This window comes from Salarias fasciatus, chromosome 17 (assembly GCF_902148845.1).
Source record: "Salarias fasciatus chromosome 17, fSalaFa1.1, whole genome shotgun sequence".
Classification (NCBI taxonomy): Eukaryota; Metazoa; Chordata; class Actinopteri; order Blenniiformes; family Blenniidae; genus Salarias; species Salarias fasciatus.
In genome coordinates, this window is record NC_043761.1 from 16,532,530 (window position 1) to 16,544,873 (window position 12,344).

General features: G+C 50.8%; 1 protein-coding gene across 1 annotated transcript in view; it reads left to right on the forward strand.

The window, feature by feature from the left end:
• LOC115404682 (formin-like protein 20) overlaps nt 1–12,344 on the forward strand; it is a 49,139-nt gene that overhangs the window by 28,289 nt on the left and 8,506 nt on the right.

Sequence of the window (12,344 nt, forward strand, 5' to 3'; positions counted from 1 at the left end):
AACACAAGCCACACCACATTCAGCAACCAGCAGACAGAAAGCATGAAGGGAACAATGACCTTACAGATGACTGAGGGTTGAATTTTCACCTCTGTGCAGCATTTTGGGCTGACTGTTACTGACCTGAATCCTCAGATAATAAAGTCCAGGAGGACAGGAAGCAGCAGAGGAAACTCTGACGGATGGAGGAAGAACGGGAGAGACTGTGTTCAGGGCTGAGCTGTAGATCCATGTTTCCAGAACCGAAGAGAAGCTGTTTTTACTGTCTCCAGTCATGAAGTCAACCATGTTTCCATTAAAATGCAGTTTTGATCCATAAACCCGATGATTCTGACAAGAGACTGAATGCAGAGACTGATGGATCACAGCTGAGCTGGAGCTGGACGCTCCCTGTTTGGAATTGTTCAGGAATAAGAAGGCGTCTCAAGTGATTCTCCTGAAGGAGACTGCTGCTGATACAGAGCAATGTGGGAGTTTTATATAAATGTAGGTCAGAGTGAGAGGAAACGTGCTCATTGAGGAGGACCGTCAAAGAAACGGGTCGTGTTTCCTATTTAAGGCTTTCATTGCAAAAATTCTCCAGAGAGATTCTCCAGACTGGTACTGGTTTTCACTGGTTTCCCACCGCAGTGGGATAATGTTGGAGAATTCTGCTGCTGTTTTAACAGTTTTTACACATTTCATCATCTTTTTTTTAGTCGCATTGTTTAAACTCTGGTGAAATGAACTGGAAAGTGGAAAGTGAAAGGCCCCGATAAGCTAAAAGCATCTCTCTGTAGAATAAGTTGCATGTTGTTAGTCCTGATCCTGATCCTGATCCTGGTACTGGCCATGGACCTGGACCTGATCCTGGTCCTGGTCCTGCTCCTTCCTGTCCAGTCCCAAGATCCTGGGCTGGTTCCCTGGGCTCCGGCTCCAGATGGATGGTTCTGGGTCAGCCCCTCCAGGAATTGGAAACGGTTCAACACTGCATGCAGTCAATGCAGATTTCACCAAACCCTGCATTATTCAGTTCCCCCCCCCTCCAAAAGCCATAGCGGCTCAATCCAGGTCATCCTCATCAAATCCGGCTGTAAAGTGGAGCGCTGGAGGGACTCCTGTCCCCGGAGTCGTCTTCTGCAGAGAATGAGCTTCCTCCCAGGCTGAGCAGCCGCTGAGGGATGGCGAGGTGAGACTGCGGGTCGCACACTGTGTGTGAAAACAGATTTGAAAGCTCAGAGGAAGGTCTTAACTCATCAGTGAAATCCCCCGAGAAAGAAGCACTGCAGAGAGGTTTCCTCCCCGCCTTGCTCCGTTTCTCTCTCTCCTCAGGACTGTCTGGGCAACACTCACATATTCTCAATCCGCTGAACGGGTCTGCTGCCGTCCATCACGCCGTTTTCCCACTGGCTGAGAAGCTGAGATGTCTGTCCACCACTGAGCTGTCTGTCCACCACTGAGCTGTCTGTCCAGCGCTGAGGGGACGGACGTCTGTCACTCCTGCAGAGACTCATCCATCAGACGGAGGGAACTGAGGCCAGAAGACAAACTGACAAAGACGACTGGAAGGCTGAGCTGAGCTCATTAAAACACACCACCTGTAACACACTGTCTGTAACACACTGCCTGTAACACACCGTCTGTAACACACTGCCTGTAACACCACCTGTAACACACCACACTGTCAGTAACACACAACCTGTAACACACTGCCTGTAACACACCACCTGCAACACACCGTCTGTAACACACTGCCTGTAACACTGCCTGTAACACACCACCTGTGACACACCATCAGTAACACACCACCCATAACACACTGCCTGTACCACACCGTCTGTAACACACTGCCTGTAACACTGCCTGTAAAACACCACCTTTAACACACCACCTGTAACACACCGCCTGCAACACACTGCCTGTAACACTGCCTGTAAAGCACCACCTGTAACACACCACCTGTGACACACCACCTGTAACACACCGCCTGTCACACGCCACCTGTAAAACACTGCCTGGAACACACTGCCAGTAACACCACCTGTAACACACTGTCAGTAACACACTGCCTGTAACACAACGTCTGTAACACACTGCCTGTAACACACCGTCTGTAACACACCGCCTGTGACACACTGCCTGTAACACACTGCCTGTATAACACACCGTCTGTAACACATTGCCTGTAGCACACCTCCTGTAGCACACCATCTGCAACAGGCGTCAGTAACACACCGTCTGTAACACACCATCTGTAACACACCGCCTGTAGCACACCATCTGCAACAGGCATCAGTAACACACCGTCTGTAACACACCGTCTGTAACACACCTCCTGTAACACACATCGGTAACACACCGTCTGCCACACACCTCCTGCAACACACTGCCTGTAACACATCGTCAGTAACACCATCTGTAACACACCACCTGTAACACACCATCTGAAACACACATCAGTAACACACTGCCTGTCACATCCTGCCTGTGACACACCATCTGTAACACACCGTCTGTAATACACCGCTTGTAACACGCGTCGGTAACACACCATCTTCAACACACCACCTGCAACACACTGCCTGTAACACACCGTCAGTAACACACCGCCTGTCACATACAGCCTGTGACACACCGTCTGTAACACACTGCCGCTGTCACAATGAGCACTTGCTGACATGAGTCTAGTTGCAGGTCTGTGGTGTGAAAGCTCAATGCTGCCTTGCTCATAAGCGGCGATCTCTCTGAGCTTAGCTGCATAATTTGTTTCTGAAATGCTAATGCTAGCTGAGAGTTTGCTTTTGAATTCTATAAAGGTCAGTAAAATATAACGGGCAGCTCGAGGCCCCCCGACCGATACGATCCCCAGAGGTCTCATTAAGACTAAATGGATTTATTTACTGAGTTCTCTGCAGACTCAGAGCCGTCCCCTGCTTTCAGGCCCACGCCAGTCCGAGCACTCAGCACCGGGTCGGGGCAGACCCTGGATGGAGGGGCGGGGCCCTGCTGGGTCCGCGCCCCCCCTGCAGACCTCTGCTGCCTCCAGCAGCTCAGTGGGAGGAGAGTCAGTGTGTTGACATGAGGCAGAGCCGCCGCCCTGCAGCGAGCCTCGCTTTGGCTGTTTGATTTCATATCGACTGAGAAACAGAAGATCTGTGCTGTGTGAGCGGGAGCGTGTTATACAGCGTCGTGTAATTACTCCCTGAGGGAGTCGGCGCCCCCCGAGACGGAAAAACACAAGCAGGGGAGAATTTCTCCCAAATCACGTTCGACACTGATAATCCTGACATGATAGACTGCGGAGGCGGCGCCTTCAAGGCTGAACATGCCGGAGCGCCCTGCCATCCCAGAGCTCTCCGTCAGGCAGCGGGGCTGACGGAGCATCTCCTGTTGTCATGACGACAGCTCCAGCCCGCTGGTTTCTGCAGGGCTTCTTCATTCATGGGCCGGCCTGCTTCGCCGTGTCCCTGCCGCTCTGAGCAGGTGCTGTCGGCCGCCGCTGGCCGCCTCCGCTCTCATCTGCTCAGAAATAACCAGGGCTCTGCCTCGCCGCCCGGATTCACCCTCAGCTCCCGCCGCTGTGCCGGGAACAGGCCGGAGACCAGTCGGGGGAGTCAGTCAGCTCCTTATCCGTTGGCTGGTTGGTTAGTTGGTTATTTCCTCCACTGGTTTATTGACCCGTTTATTGATCATTTGGTTCACTTGTTGATTGATTTATTGTTTGGTTCTTTTTTTTTTTCTGACGCCTCAGCTGGTTCTTGAATCAGCTGTTGTTTGTCATTAGACACAAACAGATTCACAGCAGTTTTCTGGCAAGTGGATCCTCTGGGTTCCTGTTCTTTAAATGCGGGGGAGCTGTTCATCACATGGACTGGTCTCTGAGAGAATCAGCTGATGATTGTAACATATGTGTGTTAAGTTGTCTCCTCTCTGTATTCTCACATGGTCCTTTATTATTATTCCATCCCAGAAGGTCGGTATCTTTAGATGCTAGCACCGTTACAGGACGGGCAGTCTCCCAGCCTCCCTCCATGGCGCTGCCATCGTTCAGCTCAGCCAGCTCTCCAGTGTGGTAGTGTGTTCTGAGAGCGGCGTGGTGGCGGCCCCGGCGTCAAGAGGGGGGTCTGGGACTCTGATTGGACGTGACGAGACGCTGCCGTTCCGCTGCATGGAGAACGAGCCTCTCGGGACGCGGCTCCTGCTAAATGTCCCATCAGCCCCAGCAGGACCGGGTCGCTTCTCATTTCCAGTAATGAATCTACAGTTAAACACTGTGTCTGAGTTTGATTCCATTATAGATAAAGACGCATTTATTTCTGCATGTCAGAAATTATGTGATCAGATTTGCGTGAGCAGAAGCGTTTTCCTGACGCGCCTTCAGTACGAAACACACAAACATCAGACCACCAGGGTGAGAACAGACCTCCGTCCACCAGCAGGAGGACGGTGGACATCAGGGAAGAGACAGACGTCACCAAAGGAGAACATAGAAGAAACAACACCACATGATCCAGCAAGTCAGTGGAGCAAGGCACTGAAGCAAACCGTCATCACAGGCCAACATCAACCCCCTTCATCCAGAACGTCCTGCAGAGAACGTTTCTGTCCAAACCATCACAGTCTTGTTCTCTTGTTCTGTTGCCATGACGCCCATATTCCAAGATGGCCGCCTGAAGGACGTGCTGGACTGAACTGAGACGATTTATCTGATGGAGCTTTAGAGGAAAAGCTGTGATGGACAGACCCTTTAAAGTCTGCGGCATCAAAATCAATTGTGAAAGAATGAAAAGAAACAGGAAGTGGAGTTTGTTTAATTGGACGTCACTTCCTCCTCCTGTCCAATCAGAACTCAGTACAACCCCCAGCTCTAATCAGAACTAAACAGAGGAGAAAAAACTGCTTTCCATGTAAACCAGGGGTGGGGAACCCTGGTCCTGGAGGGCCGCAAACCTGCATGTTTTCCATGTCTCCGTGCTTCAACACAGCTGATTGCAATGAGGCTCGTTATCTGGCTTTCTGCTGGACTTGGCCATGAATCTTGATTTAATTCAGGTGTGTTGAAGCACGGAGACATGGAAAACATGCAGGTTTGCGGCCCTCCAGGACCAGGGTTCCCCACCCCTGATGTAAACCTTCATTCAGAATTATTATTCCCAATTATTTAATTCAGAATTGAAAACACCATGTAGTCGTGGCCAAAGTCAAAGACATGAAGACATTGGAGAGACATGACCTATTCCTGGACTGAAGGTCCCTGAACGCTCAGCAGCAGGGCCTGTAAACCAGACCCACTGGGATCTGTTGGTCCGTCTGATGCTCCAGATGTTTCAGGAGTCCATCCCGCAGGAAGACCCTCACATGATACGGTCCTGGTTCAGTTCCTGCAGTAAAGTCTGGCCTATTAACTTTTCACGTCCTCAGAGGTGAATGTGAGTCAAAATGTGCTGTGGATTCCGTTCTGATGGTTCTAATGAGGAGGAGAAGCCCGTCCTCATCCAAGATGGCCGTCCACTTCTTTAGTGTCTGTCTTTAGAACGGTTGGAGTCGCTGCTCTGACTGGAGCTAAAGTTTTCTTATTTCCATTTCACTGATATTTTACTAAATCTTTGTGATCTCTGTTCATCTCCTCTTTGCTGCTCTGAACTCAGCTCTTGGTCATGTTCAGAGCAGATCATTGTCACTGACGACTGAAGCTTTAGGTCGACCGTGAACGCTGAAGAAGCCGTTCTGACGGATTGTACATAACAAGGCTCTGGTGTCTGCAGTGACGATACCGACAGTGACAGTCGGGAGAAGGAAGCCAGCAGGAGACGGAGCACAGTCAGAATAATCTTCATCAATCATCCACACAACGAACGCTCCTGTTTCAGTCTGAAGCAGCAGATAAACTGCTTCCTGCGTTAAACTGAAACCTGCAAACATCTCACCGTGGCTCTTTTTAAAAGGAACCTGGTAATGTTTTACGCTTCTCCACAGCATGTGGTTTCATCACAAAACCAAACAACAGCACCAACAAGTGGAGCAACATGAGAACTCCATGTTTTTGATGTTTCAGTGGAAAAAAGCAGTGTTTTCATTAGAAATGCTGTACAAATGCACATAATAATTGGTAATTACTGTTTTCTATGGAGGGAAAACACTCCAGTTCCAAACAGCCAATCAGATTTCAGAATGAAGCCTTGCTCCAGATAATCCCTGAGAGCTGGACCCGGTGCTAGAACCAGCCACCCTGTGTTTCCTGGTCTTGTTCATCCCGTGAAGCTGAATCTTCTCTGAGAGAGTCTTCCTGCCTCTGCTGCACGTCAGAGTCCTAGCAGGTGGATCGGCGGCAGCAGCGGCGGCCATGTTCAAAGGCCTCGGCGGGGAGCCGGGCCCGATCCCCTGATCCCCTGATCCCCTGATCCCCTGATCCCCCAGCTGCACCGCTGGCTGGCAGCAGCTCAGCGGCTCTTCAACCCTCAGCCTCCTCCGGGAGACTGGCTCTCCGGCTCCGGTTCTCAGCTGGACGGCCGCCCAGCAGTTTACAGCTGAGGATGAGCTGGACTCCATACTGGTGTGCATGTGACTCTTTAAATATGTGACAGTGTGTCTCCAGATGTGTCTCCTGGGGACCAGCAGCTGTGCTGTTTCCATATCTGCCATTCTCAGCAGCTGTGGGGGAAAAGCTTCTGACTACTGGGAGAAAACACAGACTGAACCAGTCCCCACACCCAGAGCCAAACGTCTGAACCAGGCCCCACACCCAGAGTCAAACATCTGAACCAGGCCCCAGACCTAGAGCCAAACGTCTGAACCAGGCCCCACACCTAGAGCCAAACGTCTGAACCAGGCCCCACACCCAGAGCCAAACGTCTGAACCAGGCCCCACACCCAGAGTCAAACATCTGAACCAGGCCCCAGACCTAGAGCCAAACGTCTGAGGTTAGGCTGAATCCAATTTACTAACAACAGTAAGAAAAGTGACTGTTCCCTTCTTCTTCCTCACAGGTCTGACTGCAGAACTGTGGAGATCAGATCAAATCAACTACAAATACGATCAATATCTTACAGAAGGGAGCAACACGTCTGATGAACTAAAGAAATGAAGATACTGAAATAAAATGCACTGTTTGATCAACCGCATGTAATGAAACTGGGTGAGATGATGCTGTGAGGAAGCTCAGGGTCTCTTCTAGGTTCTGATCAGAAGTCGTGTTTCATCAGAGACAGTTTTTTTCCATGAGTATGTGACTGACTGACAGAATTCATCCTTTTATTCATTTGAATGAGCATCAACAGGTTTTACAGCTTCCAGGAAGAAATAAATAAAATGTCTGTCAGATAATGAAATGGTCAAACTCATGGAAATAATCCATCAAACATCACTTTTACAAACTGCTGGGTGTTCTCATCAGAGTCCTCTAAAGCCCCTGATCTGGACCATCCAGAGTCCAGAGTCTGGACAGAGTCTCAGTCAGGAGCTGGAGACCACCTGTCCTCCCAGAGGACCAAAACCACCTGTCCTCCCAGAGGACCAAAACCAGCTGTCCTCCCAGAGGACCAAGACCACCTGTCCTCCCAGAGGACCAAAACCAGCTGTCCTCCCAGAAGACCAAGACCAGCTGTCCTCCCAGAAGACCAAGACCAGCTGTCCTCCCAGAAGACCAAGACCAGCTGTCCTCTCAGAGGACCAAGACCAGCTGTCCTCTCAGAGGACCGAGACCAGCTGTCCTCTCAGAGGACCAAGACCAGCTGTCCTCTCAGAAGACCAAGACCAGCTGTCCTCCCAGAGGACCAAGACCACCTGTCCTCCCAGAGGACCAAAACCAGCTGTCCTCCCAGAAGACCAAGACCAGCTGTCCTCTCAGAGGACCGAGACCACCCTTCCTACAGGAGGAGGAAGACATTTCTATCTTTCCAGCATCCGGGCATCAATAGAGGGCTGCTGTCCCCTCCACCATGGCCCCCTCCACCATGACCCCCGCCACCCAGGGTCATTCAGGGCCTTCATGCCGTCGCTCCTGGACGGACGCTGCCCGGGCCTTGGTGGGGGGTCATGGCCCAGATGATGTTGTTGGCTCTGGTCACATGCTGGCCTCCAGGCCCGTCCACTGCTCTGACCCCGATGCTGGCCCCCGATGCTGGCCCCCGATGCTGGCCCCGGGGACGGGGCTGCTGTCAGGACCACTGACTCTCCCTGCCTGGTTTCTCATGTTTCTCTGGTTGATGTGCTTCTTGTAGCGTTGTGATTCGGTTTCTGTCTCCTGTCTGATGCTGGATCTGCTTTGTGACGGTCTCTCCTCCTGTTCCAGGTGAACGCCTGACTCCTCCCCCTTGTCAGTGCAGCTCTCTTCATTCTTAAATGTGTTACCTTCCTCCCTGCAGAGACGAAGTGTCTGCTGCAGGATGAGCCGTGGTCCCGTTCACGTTCCCACCAAACCAGGAGCCTGTTCAGCCATAATAAATGAGGCCAATGCATCACGCCCAGCCGCCCTGCCTCATCTGCTGAGAGCTGCGAGAGAACGTACAGGTGTGATTGATGAGATGACATCAGCTGCAGTAAAGCTCATAATGTCTGGAAAAAGAACACTGACCGTTAATCTACACTGATAAGGAACCTGCTCCCCAGTACACTCTGTAGGAAGACGTTCATTTAAATCTGCTGAACAGAAGTTCGGAGCGTCTCTTCATGGACTCGGAGGGTTTCGGAGGTTTATCATGATGATGCAGCAGACCTGCCAGCATCGGCTGCAGGGGGACTCTTCCTCCTTCTTTGCTCTTCTTCCTCAGTTGGGAGGTTCATTCTCAGTTTGGGTGGTGGGCTGGTAGAGTCCAGATATCAGGAATCATCTCAGTGTCCTCATCTCATTTTTCTTTGGAGCCCCCCCAGATTAACAAAAAAAACAAAACTCTTGACCCCCCCTTCCCTGTACACACACACACACACACACACACACACACACACACAGTCTTGTATTTCTATCCTTGTGGGGACCGTCCATTGACTCCCATTCATGTCTAGCCCCTAACCCTGACCCTTACCCTAACCCTAACCCACACCACAACAAAGCCTAACCCTAAAGAAATGTTTTTGCACTTTTACTTTTTTCAGTAACAACAACATGGTCAAGAAAACACTGTTTCTCCTACTTAGGACCGGAAAAAGGTCCCCACAAGGCACGTCGTTCCACGTTTTGCTGTCCTTGTGGGGACATTTGGCCCCGACAAGGATAGAAATACAAGAACACACACACACACAGACACACACACACACACGCGTGCGTGTCTGACTCCTCGGTCAAGATCCACAGCTTCCCTTCATTCAGAACACATTCAGTGAAATAAACATTTAGATAAGAAGCATCAGCCACACAAGCAGTTTCACTCCTGTGATACAGAATTAATTCAGCAGAAACGAGGCTCTGTGACCCAATCAAGAAAAAAAATCCCATCAGGCACAGGGAGAACATGCAGACTCCACACAGGAAGCTCAGCCTGAAGGTGGAGGGAGGCAGGACTCCAGGCCATCATGAGACCAGTTCAGTGAACTCCGGCTCACTCCTGACTCACTCACATGAAGCCAGTCAGCACTCCGCCCCTCACCTCCACCTCCTGCATGCTCTCTGACGGAGGCAGCCGACCCTCCAGCCCGACTCCACCCTGCTTCTGACCCCCAGGCTCCACCGGTCAAACGCTGAGTCTTCTCACAGCCCCTCATTCGCAGAGCCGGCTCAGCGACTCGGCAGGACGTCACGTCACGTCTGGCTCTGGCTATGAGTGGAACTGGCAGTGTGTCGCATGGCAGCGGCGCCGTGATCAGGCCTCCTCCAGCTGGATGAAGACATCAGGCTCCGAGGGTTCCTCCAGCCCTCCCGCAGGTTCCACAGTGCAAACATCACATCCTCGGTGGAACTCAATACATCATTACTCTGCTGTGAAAATCACTTGAAAGGACTTGAAACTCAGAGTGGAACTGGACTAGAGACTTGACTCGCTGCTTCCCTGACTGGACTCGGGACTTGAGAGTAAATTGTGGTTCCATCTCTGCTCCTGTCTGTCCTCCCGTTAATGGACCCAGTCTCCAGCACAGGCTTTCTCTGCTCGGCTCTGCCGTGGAGGAATTCCAATCGTGCCGGAGCACTTTGACAAAGACGCTGTGTGACTTGATTCAATTAAAGTGTGAGTGTTCCTCGCTGTCGTCTGACAATAGGAGTGTGTGCATAAATACATATTTAATGACGCCACATCAGAGAGCAGCGATATCAAAGCAGCAGAACATTGGTTTTCAGTCCTGCTGGTGGATGGGAGCACCTCAGCTATCAACACACTTACAAGAGACAAGAACCGAGCATGAAGGGATCCAGTCACACAGACACACCGTGGGATCTGCTCTGAGAGAGCCACAATACAGATCTACTGGATTCTTCTCTCCAGCTTCATGCTTCACATGAAACTGAGATAAAACACGACGAAGTAAAGGAGGGAGCACTGAGAACACTGAGGATTAACAGGGTAGTGTGGATGGATGGATGGATGCTGGATGGATGGATGGATTTATAAATGGATGGATGATGGATGGATGAATGGATGGATGGATGGATGATGGATGGATGGATGGATGGATGGATGATGGATGGATGGATGGATGCTGGATGGATGGATGGATGGATGGATGATGGATGGATGGATGGATGGATGATGGATGGATGGATGGATGGATGGATGGATGGATGGATAGATGGATAGATGGATGAACGGATACATGATGATGGATGGATGGGTGGCTTGATGGATGGATGATGGGTGTGTTCTAATGGGCGGAGTTTGGATAGAGAGGGGCAGGGCTGACTTGAGATGGGCGTGGCTGTGTGGAGGGGGCGGGGTTTGGCAAAGATGGGCGTGGCTGTGCGGAGGGGGCGGGGTTTGACAGATATGGGCGTGGCTGTGTGGAAGGGGCGGGTCCTGCCACAGTGACAGGTTTTTCCCATCAGGCTCTCTGTCTTAATCCCGTCTGTCTGGTTTCCACGGCGACCAGCAGCCAGATGAAGGTCCATGCTAGCCGTGCTAATCAGCAGCGATAATCCTGCTGCTTAAAGCTCTTTACTCTGAGCAAACCCAGTGTTTACCCCGGCCGCTGCTAATGCCCAGCAAGAGCAACACACATATTTACATTTGCTACAGAACAGCCTCAGTTATCTCAACGAGCTGCTGGCGGCCAGCGTCGATTCAGAGTGAAGCGTCAGACTTCAGCCTTTCAATGAGATTATTCCAAACAAGACAACAATCAGAACACAGTTAATGTCGCCTCCAGGAATAATAAAACACTAAATAATGTGCTGCTATCAAAGTGCTTTAATCGATCCATTATTCTTCCTTTTAACAGAGAAACAAACTGCAGCAGAAAGAAGACAGAAAACAGAAACATTCATGTCGAATCATAATGAATATTGTTAATCTTGCTTGATTAATTCTCTGTTTTGAAGGGAAATGGTTTCATTCACTGTGTCAGTACAATAAAATCTGAGGTTCGAGGAAAGCAGCAGACGTTATGGTTAGAATCAGCAGCAGGAGATGATTATGATCAGTGAAGGAAGAGGCTCTTTACGCCCAGCTGATCAGGAAAACCGGCAGAGAGGAGGTTTTACACCGGCAACCTTTCAATCAACAAAATATCTAAACTTCCTCAATGTCTGGAACCAGAACTGAATCCAGTCTGTCCAGATCCAGATCCAGATCCAGTACGGATCAAACAGGTCCAGATCAAACAGGTCCAGATCAAGCAGGTCCAGATCAAACAGGTCCAGATCAAGCAGGTCCAGATCAAGCAGGTCCAGATCAAACAGATCCAGTACGGATCAAACAGAGCCAGATCAAACAGGTCCAGATCAAACAGGTCCAGATCAAACAGGTCCAGATCAAGCAGGTCCAGATCAAACAGATCCAGTACGGATCAAACAGAGCCAGATCAAACAGGTCCAGATCAAGCAGGTCCAGTACGAAATCCAGGTTCAGAACTGAGATGAAAACTGATGAGAATTCCTCCTGAGGAGCTCAGTCAGCTGATGCAGGGTTAGTCCGGGAGGGTCCTGGAGTGGGCCGAAGTTTCTTGAGGGTCCTTACAGGTCCTGAGGGGTCCTGGAGGGGGGTGAAGGGTCCAAGAGGGTCTTGGCTGCTGTTAGAGGGTCTTGACGGGTTCTGGAGGCTCCTGGAAGGGGGCTGGAGGGTCCTGAATAGTCCTGGCTGGACATGGAGGAACCTGGAGGGTGTGTGTTCTGTCTCCATGGTCCTACTCTCCAGAGAGTAAGGGTCTCCCTGATTCCATGGAGGATCCTGGAGGTGAAATCAGGACATGAGTTCTATTATTTGTCTAAACCCGGGAAGGTGAG